This window comes from Eleginops maclovinus, chromosome 5, assembly GCF_036324505.1.
Source record: "Eleginops maclovinus isolate JMC-PN-2008 ecotype Puerto Natales chromosome 5, JC_Emac_rtc_rv5, whole genome shotgun sequence".
Classification (NCBI taxonomy): Eukaryota; Metazoa; Chordata; class Actinopteri; order Perciformes; family Eleginopidae; genus Eleginops; species Eleginops maclovinus.
The window spans coordinates 21619819-21636952 of record NC_086353.1 but is presented as its reverse complement, the minus strand read 5'-3'; positions in this window follow the sequence as shown (position 1 = coordinate 21636952).

Here is a 17134-nt window from a genome sequence, read left to right as displayed (position 1 = left end):
AGACCAGTGACTCTTATACTTGGCAAGTTGCTGCAAGTTATGGCTCCCAAACCTCAATATGTACTCTGTCTTGGCACAGAGTTGCCTGCCCACTGTAATTTCAGGACACTCCAGTTCCCTCCCACACTCACAAGCAGCAAGAGAGGCAGACCATTATCTTCATCTGCAACCCACGAGGGTAGGGCTGGTTGGACTGTTCAGAAAACACAAAAACCTATATGGGGTACTACATGTTTCTTACTGTGTGCTTTTTGAAGTCATTTTCTCAATTCTGAAGGTTGTAGAATGAACAGAGGAAGACTAAAAAGGTTTTTGGAAACAACCACCCCATGCAACGCTGAAAGGACTTTTCCGGCAGAGGAAATGTCCTGGTGTTATGGATCCACACACTCCTGGGCTACATGAGGCGTTCAGAGACAAACGTGTGGCTGTTTATTTTTATGTAAAACTTTTGTAATTATTGGGTATATTTTCCTACATCACTGAGACCTCTTCCCAGCAGGAGATGGATATAATCAGCTTGCTCGAGAATACGTTAGCTGTATGTGTCAGTTTAAAGAAATTGTCCAATTACACTGAGTGGGGATTTCACAAAAATAATGTGTTGCAGTCTCCAAAAGCACCATGAATTTTGTATCATTTTCCATCCCAAAAGGTAACATTACATTACAGTGCAAAGATACACATTCTCAAGGTGCATTTTGTGAAGGGAGAGGAACATTTTCTACTACAATATACTGTATAAGTATATGTTACAAAGGTTAGTAATGTAATAAACAGTATTAATATTTATTTTTCATCTTACTGTACAATATTACATTTTACATAATGGTATTGTATACATCATATTCTATTAACGTGTGTATAAACTTCCGCCTCACTATTTTTATTTTATCTTTGAAATTGCTTTATGTGTTACAGTTTTCATTGCCATTTCTACACTGTAGCTTATGTTCATAGGACATTAAAACCTTTGAATGTTGAATCTTTTCTTTTTTGTTTGTATTTGTCATGTATTCTAAAATATGACAAATGTAATGCAACGTGGAGTGGGACGTTGCCAGGATTTCATACCAAGCCCACATTTCGGTTATGACGTCATAACCAAAGCAAATCTGGATCGGCTCGTTTGTACCCCTGTTTTTAGAGATGTGGGTAAGGAGGAAAAGAGAGAGGGTTGTATTTTCTGACACTTTGTGAGCCTCCTTACAACCGGGGACACATATTTATGTATCAAAGACATCAAAAGGTGCATTTTGCATAATAGGGGACCTTTAAGTGCTAAAGAAAAGGGAGTTTGAGCTAAGCATGACAATGCATTTATCCGGCTACAATCACTGCTGCTATGATTAATGGGATATCTGGGAGACTCTCCTGAACTTCAATTGTTACCAACTCTCTGAAACACTAATAATTTCACTAACTGAGTGTGATCTTTGTGAATTGAACAATTTTAGCCAAAAAAGCAAAAAAGCAGTCATTTTTACAGCAAACAATATACAGTTTATTAATTGTTTTTTTTTTATTGCACAGGAACAGTTTTCGGGGTGCATTGATAATTACCAAGTTTGATTATTTTTTAATTGTGTCTCCATAAAGTTTGAAAGGCATGAGCTGGAGCCTGATACAGCATTGAGGTGATGGCTGATCCATTTGAGACAGCTATCACCTCTATAAAAGGAGCTAAAAGGCTCAGTATGGGTGGACAATTTGTTCAGTGAGCCAACAGGCCATTAAGGCCTCTGCTGGCTTACACAAAATTTGGTATTTTTTGGCTTGCACAGTAGAGTGCTTCCTGGGAATAAGTGGAGTGCCATCTTGAAACAGTTATCCAGGTCCCTTTATATTAACTGTATGTAGTCACAAGGTGGGAAATCTCATTTTGTAGTTGTTTGTGTGTTCACAGACTGAAAAGTAATGAACAGACATTTTGTAGATTGATTGACCAATAAGGTTCTTTATCAAGCCAATTTGGCAAAAAAGCTCATTCTAGGATCTCAGATGTGAGGATAATGTACAATAATTTATACATTATATCGACACAACTATTAAACAAAAGAAAAAATTGGATTGCTGGATTTTCAAAGCACTCATCGTTATTGTGAAAATGTGTCTTTTCTGTTTGTGTTTGTTTTAGTAATATGCTAGGGCAAGCAGAGACAGAAATCTGCCACAGTTGCAATTCCCTGGTTGCAAGGACAGGCATATCCTCATATATTTTAGATAAGAGGTTTATCGGCAAGTTGGAGGAAGATGTACAGCGGAGTGTTTGTCCAGTGCGTCTGTTAGTTGGAGGAATTGATAAAGGAGCAGTGGTGGCCGAGGCCTGAACCGAGACGGGACAGCTAGGAGAGAAAACCCATTAAAGGAAACCAATACCTCCCAAGTGTTAGTTTATAATCCATTCCATCTCACACATTTAAAAAACATTAACATAAGGGCACACATACACACATCAGCAAGTTGATGATTTTTTATTAAATGGAAATATAACAGAGGGCAGTAGCACATTTATTGTTATTTTCCTTAGCACGCTCTTCACCTGCTAGGTTGGAAGGCATTTACTGCATGGGGTGCAAAAACAGCAACGATGCCAATGAGACGGCTATCCATCTGGTTTCACACTGCTGAGGGATGTGTGGGAACAACACTGCACCAGAGGTGTAAATGTTCCATGTCACTCTCAGAGCTTCTCCATGGGAGACAGCAGTGAGAGGCACCGACTGACAGTACTCCATGTTCAACAACACAGCCGTCAGTGTAGCCAGCTGAGACACATTCAATTCCAGATAGCTCGCAGGAGAATTGAGTGTTACAGGAAGGAGTTTAAAACCCAAAAATGAGTTAGCATTGTAGCACCTCTGTACTCCCTTGTCTCAAAGTAAATGTTTTTAAATAAATAAGGTCTGTGGGATTTTTGTCTTTTGTTTTAAAACATCATGTTGAACATTAGCCTTCTTTGACTAAGCGGTGGGGCCGTGAGGCTAGCTTAAGGTTAGCTATTTACAATTGCATTTAAGCTCTAACAATTATGAAAGTGGTGTTGAACAAAATGTGTTATCGTCACTAACGTCTTTTCCATAGATTGACATTTTTGCAATATTCAAAAATCCAATGCCTTTTAGTCAAGGGAGCCCTGCTAATGTGCTAACTTCTGCATTAGCCTACATAAATACATAATCGTGGTGCCACACTACAGCATATTCTGGTTAAAGGAAAGACCTATACTAAAATACTGTAAGCCTCTGACATTGCAATCATTTAGTAGATGATAGCACACATGGTACATGTCAGGGTAAAGGTAGTGTTACCAGAGTACAAAATAGGTAACTACATTAAAAATATAACTTTAAAGAAGATTATTTAATAGAGAAAAAGTTTGAGAACAGAAAGAGTAAATGTCAGGATTGTAGCGCCTTTCATCTGCATCATTCTGCACTGATATTCAGCAGTCACTTATAGAGAATAAGCTATCAAGTTTCCAAGCGACAAAAGACTCAAGAGATTATTATGCAACGCTGCTCCAGGACATTTTGTGTTCTGAAGGATGGGTGCATGCTTTTGCTTTCCCTCTTCTGGATCCTCACTTTCTTGCACTTACTGCCGCTATTATTATTGCTAACTGAACCTGCATGTAAAAGAAAGAGCTGGATACAGGCCCAGACAGGCTCCCTAAGGTTTGCTGAAAGCAATTTATCAGAAAGTTAAGTAGAAGTAAACAAGTCATGGTGAAAGACAGTGGAGATTTCAGAGATACATCATAAATATGTATCTTAAAAAAACACCTGACATGCAATGTGCGTCAGAATACATATGAAGAGCCATGGAAACGTGTCTGAGGGTTAGCCTATTCATAGCCAGGCTAAGAGGCATCTTTAGTGTGATCCACACTCAAATAGCTCAGGAACTATGGGATGGATTGCCATTTGTGATCCTCAGAGGATACACCCTAATAGCTTTATGCTTAATACTGGCAAAACAAATAAAATCTCCATCATCGTCAACAGTACTTAATGCTGATCAACAAATGTCAGCATGGTAATGCACAAAAGTCAGATAGTAAATATTGATATATAGCTGCTAAACAAAAGCCTTGTCTGGGACTACCCATAATACCAAAACTCCATGAGTCTGAAGAAAATAGGGTGTAAAAAATCCTCAATTCATTGGAAGCATAACATCTATATTCGAGTTAAACTTTGTTTTAAAGAGTTTAAAATAGAAATAAAGAGAGCAATAAATGGGGGAAGAAAAGCAAATGGGCATCAAATAAAAAAGTCCAAGGGGGTTTACAAGGTTTCCATTTACAAGCAATGAACAAACAGAGCTAAACATATTCAAACTACTAAAACTGTTATGGATCAATATGAACCATTTACCTTATTTCCTCCACATGCCCAATTTTTGGACACCACAAACTGTGAAATGAATAATGAATGAAAAGGCATGGTGTGATGGCTTTTCGTCGTTTGTCTGTTGCCATTAGAAACCTAATTTACCCCGAGTAGGAAGACCAAAAGACTATAATTCTTTCAGAGCTATACACCAAAATAAATCATCCTACCTGCTCCTCTATACTATCCTCATAGAAAACACAGAGGATTATCTCACACACACACACACACACACACACACACACACACACACACACACACACACACACACACACACACACACACACACACACACACACACACACACACACACACACACACACACACACACACACAGCCAATTTGTTAATTACTTGTACATGGTCACATGTTTGTTTAGTGTTGATTGGTTGATTTTTATGTATGTTTTCATCATTTCCAACTGTTACAACTTATTAAATGGCTGTTGTCATTTGGTTTCACTTAATTTATAATTTTGTTAATGGGGAAATACTGCAAATTCCCAAAAATTGGTTAGAGTTTTACAAAAAGTTTGAAACATTGTGTGCTTACGTTAAGGCACCAACAACGACATGGTTAGGTTTAGGAAAGGATCATGGTTTGGATTAAAATAACTGTGTGTAACATAATTTAAGTTACACATAAATTAAAGGTCTCCTATTAGGCTACGCCATATTCAAACAATATATTGTAGGGCAATATCATACAAAACTTGTCAGTGAAGTGTTTTGCTCAAAATACCTAACAGATCACCCATTGTAGCATGCCTCATACCCCTCTATTTCAGCCCTGTTCCTCAAGTGCTGATTCTGTGACTGTCGCTTTAAATTTGAGCTGAGCTGAAGCTGGCCACGCCCCTTTGGAGCATCATGCAGCTCTCTCCTCTGTGAAAGTGTTCTAGTCGGAGAAGATACTCAGCTAAATGCTGCCGTGATTAAACGCCATATTATGTTCCAAACCACATCCAGCATTATTTCTGAAACACTTCTCAGTGTTTACCACTAGAACAGAGACAGTATATGTATTATATATACAACAACTTTCCTGCAGACATCCCGCTGAACACACAGAGCAGCTGCAGAGGGGATTCAGCTCGCCGACTGTATATGGGGGACTATAGGTCCTTCAGACCCTCTATGACTCTGTGGTGGCATCAGCCATCTTCTATGGTGTGGCCTGCTGGGCAGCAGTATCTCGGCTTCTGACAGGAAGCGACTGAACAGACTGATAAGGAAGGCCAGCTCTGTCCTGGGGAGTCTTCTGGACACTGTGGAAGTGGTGGGAGACAGGAGAATGGCAGCCAAGCTGTCCTCCCTTCTGGACAATTTGTCCCACCCCCTCCAGGACACCCTGTCCGCACTGTGCAGCTCCTTCAGCGACAGGCTGCTGCACCCGCGGTGTCTCACGGAGAGATACCGCAGGTCCTTCCTTCCTGCAGCGGTCAGACTCTATAACCATCATGGCCCCCGGTAGACCCCCACACACATAACAACACTGACTATAACACCCCCTGTTGTGTGAATAACTGTGCAATATATATCTGGCTGCTATACTTTTATTTTTGTGTATTTATAAATTGTGGGATTCTTGTATATTTTTTTTAGTGTCTTATGTGTAATATTAAGCTGTCTTTGGCTCTTTCTGCTGTACACAAGAACATTTCCCCTCTGTGGGACGATTAAAGGTATTCTGATTCTGACTTGTCACGTAATCGGGACGTTGCCAGTAGTTCAATGTAAAGCCAGCCCACATTATGGTTATGACGTCATAAGTGAAGCAAATCTAGATCAGCATGTTTGTACCCCCATTTTTAGAGATGTCGGTAAGGAGGAAAAGAGAGACGGTTGTATTTTCTGACACTTTGTGAGTCTCCTTTCACACCGGGGACACATATTTATGTATCAAAGACAGCAAAAAGTGCATTTTGCATAATAGGGGACCTTTAAGTACTTTACATACCTGACATAATTAAAGTATGTTACAATTGCAACAACAGAAATTCACAATTTGGGATCAATAAAGTACCTCTTATCCTATCTTAATTTGACTTTAGCATAAGTGAATGTGTTTACTTATAGTTTCCCAGGGGACAGAAATAGCTGTGTCATGATTAAATAGCTGTGTCATGGGTGAAAGTCCTGTGATCGCTAATCCCATTCATCCAACCAAACCTCTTTACACATAACTCCCTCCTTTGCCATCATAATTATAAACAGCTTCAAGAAGTCAACAATTCTGAACCTCCTTGCAATGATCCAGGTTACCAACAGATGATAATACCTACTGAGCCAATTAGAAGTTCAAGTAGGGCCATGCCACCTCAGATCTATGCTCCAGATGACAATTAATAATAGTAATTAAACGGGCGCTTAACTGAGCTATCGCCACCCATGGCAGTGGATAACATGGAGATATTTTAACATTGTTTCAGACCTAATGAAGTTACAATTACATCTCTGTTTCACGTTTTTTTTAATGGATATGTTTGCCTCTACAGCTTGCAGGATGAGTAGATGTCTTAAGTTCCCTTTTTGTCTATGATTGTATGTCCTCTAGCAGCTTTATCTCTTGGGGGTTGCCACAGACCAGTAGCTGACACAGTGACAGAAAAGTGAGCTGTTTTCTACCTGTCGGCCAGACATGCTGCACAGGGTGGACACACTCAGAGTCAGACAAGACTGATCCATATAAGCGCACATAAGATATGTGGCGCTGTGATGGCTGTGTTGGTGAAACTGGACCGCAGGGAGCAGGGAATGATCAGGCTGGGATTTAAGATTAGGGTTAACTTGGGAAGGACAGAGAAGAGGCAAAAATATGGGCATCACATGGGCAGCATGTCAAAGACCTCTCCGCATACAGCCTGCATGTGGCAGGGGGAGCATCAGTGTGTGACTGTGAATAAATGACGGAGACAAAAAGAGAAAAGTTGTGTAATGAAAGAGAAAGAGAGAGTCGTCCAGGGAGCAATCAGCAAACAGACACAGTGCAGTGACTTCAGAGAACTCACAGAGTTTATATGCAGCAGATGGACCATTACTACACCATTAAGGATCAAAGAAGCAATAACCTAGCAAACAATCTCCACATCTGAAATATGGGCCTGTGTGTGTGTGTCTGCACAGTTACCCACATGTGTAAAAGGGGGTTTTGTTCCTAATTTCCTTATCTTCCATCCACAATCACATTGTTTGAAAAGAGACATGCACTTACAAATGTTTAGTGGATAGGTAATATAAACTAAATTAAGTCATTCCATATGAATGTTGTTTGTTTTTCCAGAGAACTCTAGAGAGCACCTTTATATAGTTCTGCTTAAGCTGACATAAAGGACAGCATCTGTTATATTACTGTCCAATGCTATTGTAGGAGCCATGAAATGTAAACTGTTGATATTTTTTGTTTTATTATCAAATTAGGTTTGTATTATTATTATTATAAGATATTACTGTGTGTGTTTGCGTGTGTGTGTGTGTGTGTGTGTGTGTGTGTGTGTGTGAGTGTGCGTGCGTGCGTGCGTGCGTGCGTGCGTGCGTGCGTGCGTGCGTGCGTGCGTGCGTGTGCATGATCGCAATGGGTTGGTTTGTTTGGCACTCATAGGAATTAATTATAATCACCTGTTCACTGAGGCAGGTGTGCGTGTGCAGAAGAGAGGGTGACGACAGGGTCGTTGTATTTTTTGTTGATCGTAAACTGTATGATTACTTTGATTATTATCATAATTTCGTTGTCCTAAGTTGATCCTCTCGTTATTTCATTAAAGCACCTTATTATTCACCTCATTTTTGAATCTCAGTAAGTCATTTTTTTGATAGCGTGTCACACAACAGGCCCGGCCTCAGCCTCTCAGCGACTTATTTGTTTTTTGAAGTCGCTATAGCTAATAAGTCAAACTATTCAGGTGGGAGGTCTTTGACGTAAGCGATTGCACTGCAGCTGTCAATCAATTGCATTGTCTATACAAAAGCCCTCATTTGTTTGGTAAGACTATGTGATTCAATTAATAGAGAATAAATATCCTTACCACACGGACTGTCAGCAATTTATCACAGAGTTCGGAACACATTTAATTTCTGCATTAATGTGATTGACTGTTACACAGCTAGTGATGCAATTCACTTAACAAGGGGTCACATTTGGTTCATGCTATGACAGCCCTGAACACAAGGATTGTAAAAATACACACTGCTCCAACTCCCAAACACACATTGTCATTGTAAGTAATACAATGCACTTGTTAAAAAACTGTTCATCACAGTAACATAAATAGTAATATTCAACAGGCAAATAACCTTCCCAATTATTGCTTCACACCGGGCTTACTGGCAGCTCAGCCGTAGTATATGGGCTGTGTAATGTATGTAATTAGAGGAATCGAACAGAGTGAGAGTGAGAGCCTGTGGTTCCTTTTTCTCACTGTGCAGCCCTGGGTCACACATTGTTATATTGATAGGTATAGCTCATGTGTTTTCATGATCTATGATTATCGATTCGAACCCACTGTCAATTACCGTACGGAGTGCAGTAGTCCACTTCAGCCTTTTTTTTGTTATTCGAGTAATTGGGCATGAAAGGCTTCCTGTGTGCGTGTTGTATAATCTTCAATTCATTATTGGCAACTGCAATTTAATTAGCCAGTCCATGCTCATCTCCTGCAATGACTGGGGCAGGCTGTGGCCGCAGTTCAACTCTGTCAGGAAGGGTTTGTGTGTCTTCATTTTTCATCGTGTGGTGTGATCATGTCTGGGTTAAGTAAGCATATTGACATGACTGCTGGCTACCAAAAGACAGTGGTATCTGGCCCAACTTGAAGACTCAATTATAACAGTGTGTCATGATGATACAGGGAACAGTAGTCCAAATCCAGTGGCTGAAACACGTACCTTCTTGCTTATTCATGTGTCATTTTATAAAGAAGTTCAGAAATGTAACTTTATAGTCTGTCCACATTTTCCCTTTGAGAAATGTGTTTCAGTAAATTATTTCATACCTTTCTTAATCTGATTTACATGTAAGCTGGCTCTGGTCTATGGGCTTGGCCATTTCTTTAACATGGCTTTTCATTGCCCAGGAGAATGAGTAGAAGATGCAATCCTGGAGAACTGAGAGCAAAATGAGAGCTTGTTGACTGAACTAGATCTACTGTCCTGAAAGCTAGGGAGTGTTCAATTTGTTGTTGGTTGATATTTTAAAGATGCTTAACCAATTCTTGGCCATTTGGGGTAGGAAGAACTTTAAACACTGGACAAATGAGTGGTGGTGAACGGTTAAGAATAAGCTTTATTAAATTGGCTAGGTATGGGAATTAATAAGTTATATGAGGTTTAATTCACTAGCTTCAGAAAGCTTTACACTTTATATCAAAATACATGCAGGTTCAACAGACATTCAGGGGTATCACTTTGTAAGCTAGCATCAGTTACCATGGCGATCTATTCACAAAAGCCAATGATAATTGTGAGAAAAGGACAAAACTTTATAGGGTGGACTTTCCCTTTAGGAGAATGTCCTTAAAGGTATCTAATTAACACAATGTGTCACACTTTAGTATGTGCTGTTTTTAACACCTCACCCCAGAAGTGGTACCTTTTTTTTAGGGGATATAATGAGGCTATCAGAGAGTAGAATATCATCACACATTCCAGCAAGGGAGGAATATTGCTTTCCTGAAACTCTGCAAGGGTGGTGTAGCTGGTTATTGCATCAATTTAAAAAGAAGAACCAATTCACTAGAATATTTATCACCGAGATTGAAATTGTAAATCACACATTTTTGCTTTCGTGTTCACACACGAGTTTCTGCTATTCTAAATGCTAAAATAAAATCTCCATTTAGTCGTTATACTCACAGGTACAACAGTTAGCTGGTGCATTGCTCAAATGACTCAACATGTAAACAAATCAAAATTACATATCAGGGTGTAGAGGAAATGATTAGGTTATTTATGTACATTTATGAATGAAAATAAATGCAGTTGCTGACAGGGAGAGGAGAATGTTAAGAGGTGTAGGATGGGGACAAATGAGTAAAAAGTTCATGACATATTATTCTGAATTATTCTTCAAAACTAGTATACACACGGTAGCTCTCTATGCTTCATCATAAGCAAGGCTGGTTAGATTAGCTAAATAAAATCCACTTTGTGACAGAAAATTGATTTTCTCTTCTCTGTAAGTTAAAACACATATTACCCTCCTAACACACCCAGGATCCGACATTAAACGAGTAGGAAATAGGGTAATAAACAGAATAATACATTCAATCCTTATGCAGTCCTGTCCTATTAATATCGCTCCAGTTGAGTTCAATCAGTACAATCTAGCTTGTCTAAATCTCCAAATTCTCCTGACATCTCACTGAGCTCAGCATAATTGAATCCTCTTAGATCAATCTAAACATGGGAAAACATGTCGAGGGTGATAGAAGAAGAAAGCACCCCGCCTCTGAAAGATGAAACCAACAGGAATTTGCTTTGACACAAGTTGTTTAACTCTTGTCTCTTTCACTCTGTGGTATCATTGTATATCCACAGTGCCGCGCGCGCACACACACACACACACACACACACACACACACACACACACACACACACACACACACACACACACACACACACACACACACACACACACACACACACACACACACACACACACACACACACACACACACACACACACACACACACACAAAGGCAAAGGCCCCTATTCAAATCAGCTAGCACTGTCACTGCCTGTCCACAGCGCAGACTTTAAAGGGCTTAGAAGGAGACGGAGGGAGGATTATTTTCAAAACTTAAAGAAGATCCAACTGCCTTGATTTTCTACTGAATAAAGCATGTTTCCTGTGGGTCTAGGATAAAGGCAAGGTCAGCAGATAACAGTGCAAAAACATGCATATCCAGCAAAGCACAAACACACCAATTAAAATGCACTGAAACACAACTGATCTGTTACCTTCACAGCTTGGGAAATCTTTCAGAACATACACAAGGAAAGGGAAATGACAAGTGAAACACATGCAGGCAAGGAAATAAAACAGACACAATGGAATCTTCATGCCATGCACCGCATGTAACATGAGAAAAATGGATATAAAACACAGTGTGACAATGTGTCAGAATAATTTTCCAGTCCTCATTAATCGTAAACATATTTCCTACTTCCCAGTTGAAGATAAGCTGAGGATGTTGACAGGAATAGAGCTGAGAGAAAGTTCAACCGGAATTGGACTTCATTTAATACCCTGACATCTTCATTCAATTACAGTATAGCCATGACATTTTTGTCCAAGAAGGAAGAGGTTGTAAGAAAAGACTTCAGTCCCATTGCCCCCAATAAGGAATGAGATGTACTGAGTTAGATGTAATGTAGAATTAATGAGCATAGCAATAATTCATTCGAAAGTCTATGAAATAAACAAACATTTTTAAAAATAAATAAAACTAGGTGATGGCACATCATCTGAATTATAATGCTTCACAGCTTTGATTGTTTTTTTTTACAGGCCTAAGTTATGCCAGACGTGTCAAGAATCTCTGTCAATGTCCCCTCGCCCATTTATACAGATGAATTCAAGAATGTTTTTTACCGTTTCAGGGAACAGTTCTATTTTCCATTAACTCCATTAGTGGTCATCCAAGACCACAGAGTCAGAGCGAGTATTTCTAAAAGTTAAGATTTTATATGATAAAAGTGTCAATCCTCATTTTCATCTCCTCTTGAGACATAATGGGCCCGCATTTTTGCAATATTTTAAATTGGGAAACAAATGCTTCACGTGTAGGTCCAGAGTAAAAGAACGGTTCATTTCGTAGGGCGCATTTAACAGAGGAAAACCATTTCAAAGTTACATGAAATGTGTACTTGAACATCTCCTTGTAGCAAGTGAAGTGCTTTTACATATCTTATTATCTGCCCAATTGAAACGGAATGGGACCAAGGACAGAACCTTGGGGCACACCACAACACAGTGTATCAGATGAACAGGCATGGTTGTCAATAGCAACTTCTATCAGCAAACCAATGCAGGCTGACCAAGAAATAATAACATTTTGTTGATTACAATAAAGTGTTCAACAGCCGCTCATCTCAAGCAAGACTTATAATAGCACAATCAACATTTCTTAATGATAATTGCATAATCAAAATCCTTGTGACTATGCACTGTAGCAGTGTGTTGGGCTACAGCTAATTAACACATGTTGTATAAGGCTACAAATAATCAGAGTGGTCATTGGGGGCCATAATGACTTTGTTAAAGCTATTTCATATGTGTTTAAATGCATGTGTTAATTATTTAAAATATTTAACTTTATAATTATTTTTGTGGCAAAATATCTGCCACATTTTCAAAACAGCACACCAAACATTCAATAAAACGATTCTCAAAATGTCTCTCTACTATCAGCAGCCTTGTAAAGATGTATTCACTATTTGACACTCCAAAAGGATTTCTTGAATTCACTAATATTGATGGTGCTTAAATGCATCATCATGCATACAAATATAATTTGAGACACTGAGAAGAGCTGTTTCTGTTTTGTCCAACAGACGGAAGCAAGATGTAATTGTACGTTTCTATGCTCATTTTACACAGTCTTAATCTGCTTAGCAAATACTTTTGGCTATATAAATCAACAGTCTTTATTTAGGGGTAGAGAAGGGTCAACATGTTATATTCTTAAGAATTGGTTGATAGCTTCTTGTTTGTAAAAAGCAAGATTACAACGAGATGTCATAGAAATGTTGGCCCCTCAAGGACAAATACAGCAAATAATATTTTCAAACAAAGATGGAAATGTGAAAGGGGTTCGTAGATGTTACAATCACGTAAGTGAACTGTTAAGGCTACACGAGTGGTTTGACTCAATAAGCAAAACACCTACTGTCTTCTAGGATACTTAAAATGTAACAACACTGTGAAAACTGATTTATATAACGCACAGTCTGGAATACTTACGACTGCCCAATCAAATCACTTAGAATATAGGTCGACTTTATGTTCACATTTGTCAAATCACCCGTTTAAATAACTTTGTGACCTTATGGTCTTATCTTTTTACAAATTAAAAGCCATTGAAGAGACATTACTCGGGTCATAATGAAGCTGGTTATTTGCAGCATATTTATAGACTGTTTTGTACATGCAAGGAAAAGTGCATGACTCAACATAAAACAAAGAGATGAAATCCCCAGGTGCAATGGAATCCTTTGAGAACACGAACAAGAGAAGATGGCAAGTGGATTACCATGTAATCTTCAATTCCCAAAGTGTGAATAATTGTTCTTAACCCTGCTAATTAACTAATGAAGATAGTTTTTTACTAATCTATGTGATATGAATGAGGGATCCAGGCAACACAACCTTTTCTTCCAAAGACTTGTATTCACTCCTGCCTCTTACGCTCTTCATCTTTCTCCAGTGTCTCTCCCTCTCTTGCCTCTTGTTTGTTTGTTTACTCCCTTTCTCTGTCTTCTCTTCATAAGTCTGTCTCCCAAACTTTGCCCTTTTATCAATAGGCTGTTAAAGGTTTAGCCTTATAAACTGAACTTTAAGGCAGCTGAGGCATAAGTAGTGGGCTTATGCCAGACATCTTGGAAAAACCCATAGCATTATAAAAAAAGGTCTTGTGTTTATCAAAGGCTGTGAATCAATCAATCCAACAGGGCATAGAAGGAGAAGGTGCTGTAATGCAAGAACAGTGTGGTTCATTGTTTCATTGAATCGAAAAGGACTCCCATTGCTTTACATTACCAGCTGAGAAGTTTGGCTCTGCAAAGCTCTGTGTAGGTTATAAAAGGGCGCCTGCAGCTGATTTACAGCTCAATGCCATGACTTGGATTCATTTGTATGTCACCATATATCGTTTTTCTTCAAGGTAGCCTCAAGTTGAAAGGCAATGGCTCATAGGAAGTTGTAAAATGAGTCCAACGTTTCAAGATTCATTTTAGTATGGTACTAGGCACACATGAAGCATTTAGCTCTTGGGTGTTGATTTCATCGGCAAACCAGAACTAATGATGACTTCTTGTAGACAATCCATTGCTTTCCCTGTCATTTCTTTATCAGTTTGCCTGTCCTCTCCACAGCATCTCAGAGTGACACTTCACAGATGGTCATTTTTCACCAACGGTAAGTCAATCTGGTGTGCACACCATGATGCAACACATAGTCAATTGGTGTCGCCCTTTGCCTGAAGTGTCACGTTTTCAACACCCTACTGCAGCGCCTAACGCTCGAGATGTCTACAGATCTGCCAGTTCGGCCCAACTGTCACTCAGATGGACGGTAATGACTTTGCCAGGCCAGACTGTACACAGCCACTCATCTCAAGCAAGGCTGCACTTATAATTGGACAGTCAACCTTTCTCTGCGAGTTGCATAATCTGGAGCTGTGTCTCAGCACTGTGACAGTGTGTTGTGAAGATATTCAATCGTTTTATGAGGCCAAATTAGTTCATAGCTGCATTTGGGCGCATTATTATTTATTTGATATTTGAGATGTTCATAAGCTCATTTTTATTTGAAGTTACTACTACCTCTTTGTTACATTCATCTGAAGTTATCAGAGAAATGGCAAAAATAACTCACAGCCTTGGGCTTTATAATACATTAAACAGATGATTATTTTCTCTGCAGAATATCAGCCACATACAACAAAAGAAAAAGAAATTCAAACAGGCAAACTAAATTCTGTATTTACTACTTTTGATGGTGACTTCACACAGAGGATTATAGGGTTTTAAGTCCTGAACCACTTTTCCCTGTACCAGATGCCTCACAAAAACGTAAACAAATATATAAAAATATAATATTAAGTTCTGCACTACCACCACCCAAAGAATATTGAGGATGTCATTTTGTCAAAGACGTTTTCTTTTAGTAGGAATAGTATTATGTTTGCCTTCAATTATAAGCTAATTGACTGTACACTTAATGATGGCATTTTAAATTAGGTTTATTCAATACAAAAATGTTTGACGCTATAGAGCAGCCAAATAATTATAATACAACTATTAAACCTTATGATTTATTCACACATAGACATAGGCCTTAGTCACTCACTCAGAACAAAACAATGTCACTCAAAAAGATAGTCAAATGATAGGGACGATGCACAGCACTACACATGACAAGGAACGTTTCCATTACTCAATAAAAAAAGACCCGATATCTATAACCATGTTACCTGGAAAACAATTCAGAAAAACAATTAAAAGACAATTAATGCTTTCATACAAGTGTTTACACCAGTTCTTTCCTTGTGATATTTACAGCTTTTAATGCAATAGTCATTACGTGTTGCCGTTGCGCACTCAGACTTGTGCAACCCATTTTGAAAATCCATTCAGGATATTTTCTTTGTTGACTCTGAGGTTATTAGCATAGTTGCAATGCAACCCACGTGTCTGTCTTTTCAAAGCTAAATGACAAAATCAAAGAAATATCGTATCAATTCTGTTTAAAATGCTTCCTGCTTGACATCCAGCTGTCTGCTTCACAGGGACAATGATGCCAAGGTCACTGTGGATGTGCTGGCAATGCTCTGGAGGCAGCATAGGGTGGGGAAAGACAGCACAGTAAGATATGGCTAACATATAGCTCCTCCCTGGCTTTTTAATTGCTCTGACCGCTTGTAGTTCTGACAATCCTATACTCCAATGATAGAACGGTTAGGATCAGTTGGTGAGATATGAGGTTGTTTAAAAAAGAAATTAGATATAGAGCTAAGACACAGACAGCCCCAACGTTATGTTCCATTGTGATAGATTTAAGATTACGGTTGCAGAAAAACTGAACATGTCCTGCATTTTAAACCAGTGCAAAGAGAGTCCAAATCAACACTTTCATTGATCTTGTTTTACTGTTTTTCGTACAAGGTAATTTGTCACAGAGAGGCACTAGATAAGAAGGCTATGTGAGTTGAGGTGATGCCGGCAGAGAGGAGCTCCCCTGGGCTAGGTGTTGCTCTGAACTATTTGTTCCTGGTTCTATAGTTGTCTGCCTGCATTGCAATGCCATTTGTCACTGTCAACCGCTGGTGCAATACCTCCTTAAGGGTGGGACCTATACGGGACCCTCTGCACATAAGTGATGGAGGGAAAATTATAGGTGGCTGTGCTTGCTTGGTAACAGCTTTGATTCATTTGGGTTAGTTAGCAGGGGGCTGACTTAGAAATCTGTGATCATGTTGTGCCCTCAATATATATGATAAGAGTTCATAAGCTGGAGGTAAACACCTTTGGCGGTATGACTTCTAGCTATTATGAGGAGTTGATTGTTTGATGCTGCGTAATAACCAGAGTAGTTGCTGTATTGGATTTCCCAGTGACACAAGAGGCTGGTCATGTTACCCTGTGAAAACTCATCAGGTGTTATTAGGGTCTTAAAGCTCTATTCGATGAATCGTATTAGGCTCTGATTGCTTCTCCCACACAGGCTGCAGTGTAGCACACACCAATAACCACATTTTTACAAGAACCTCACTTGTGCCACTGCAGGAGCTTAACCAGAATTACAAAGAACTAAACAACACTAAAAGGAAGATCATTTATCATTTTAAAAGCCCAAAAAAAGTACAGTGCCTTGATAGAAACAGATAAAAGTAATCAACAAATCTTTCTTCACACCCAAAAGCAGGCTTGTGGCTAGTTCTGAATAAGGACAAGCCAACTTAATACCTTCCAGCAGAGCACAATGTAGGAAACAAGTAAAGGGCTCGGTAATAGCTGAGATT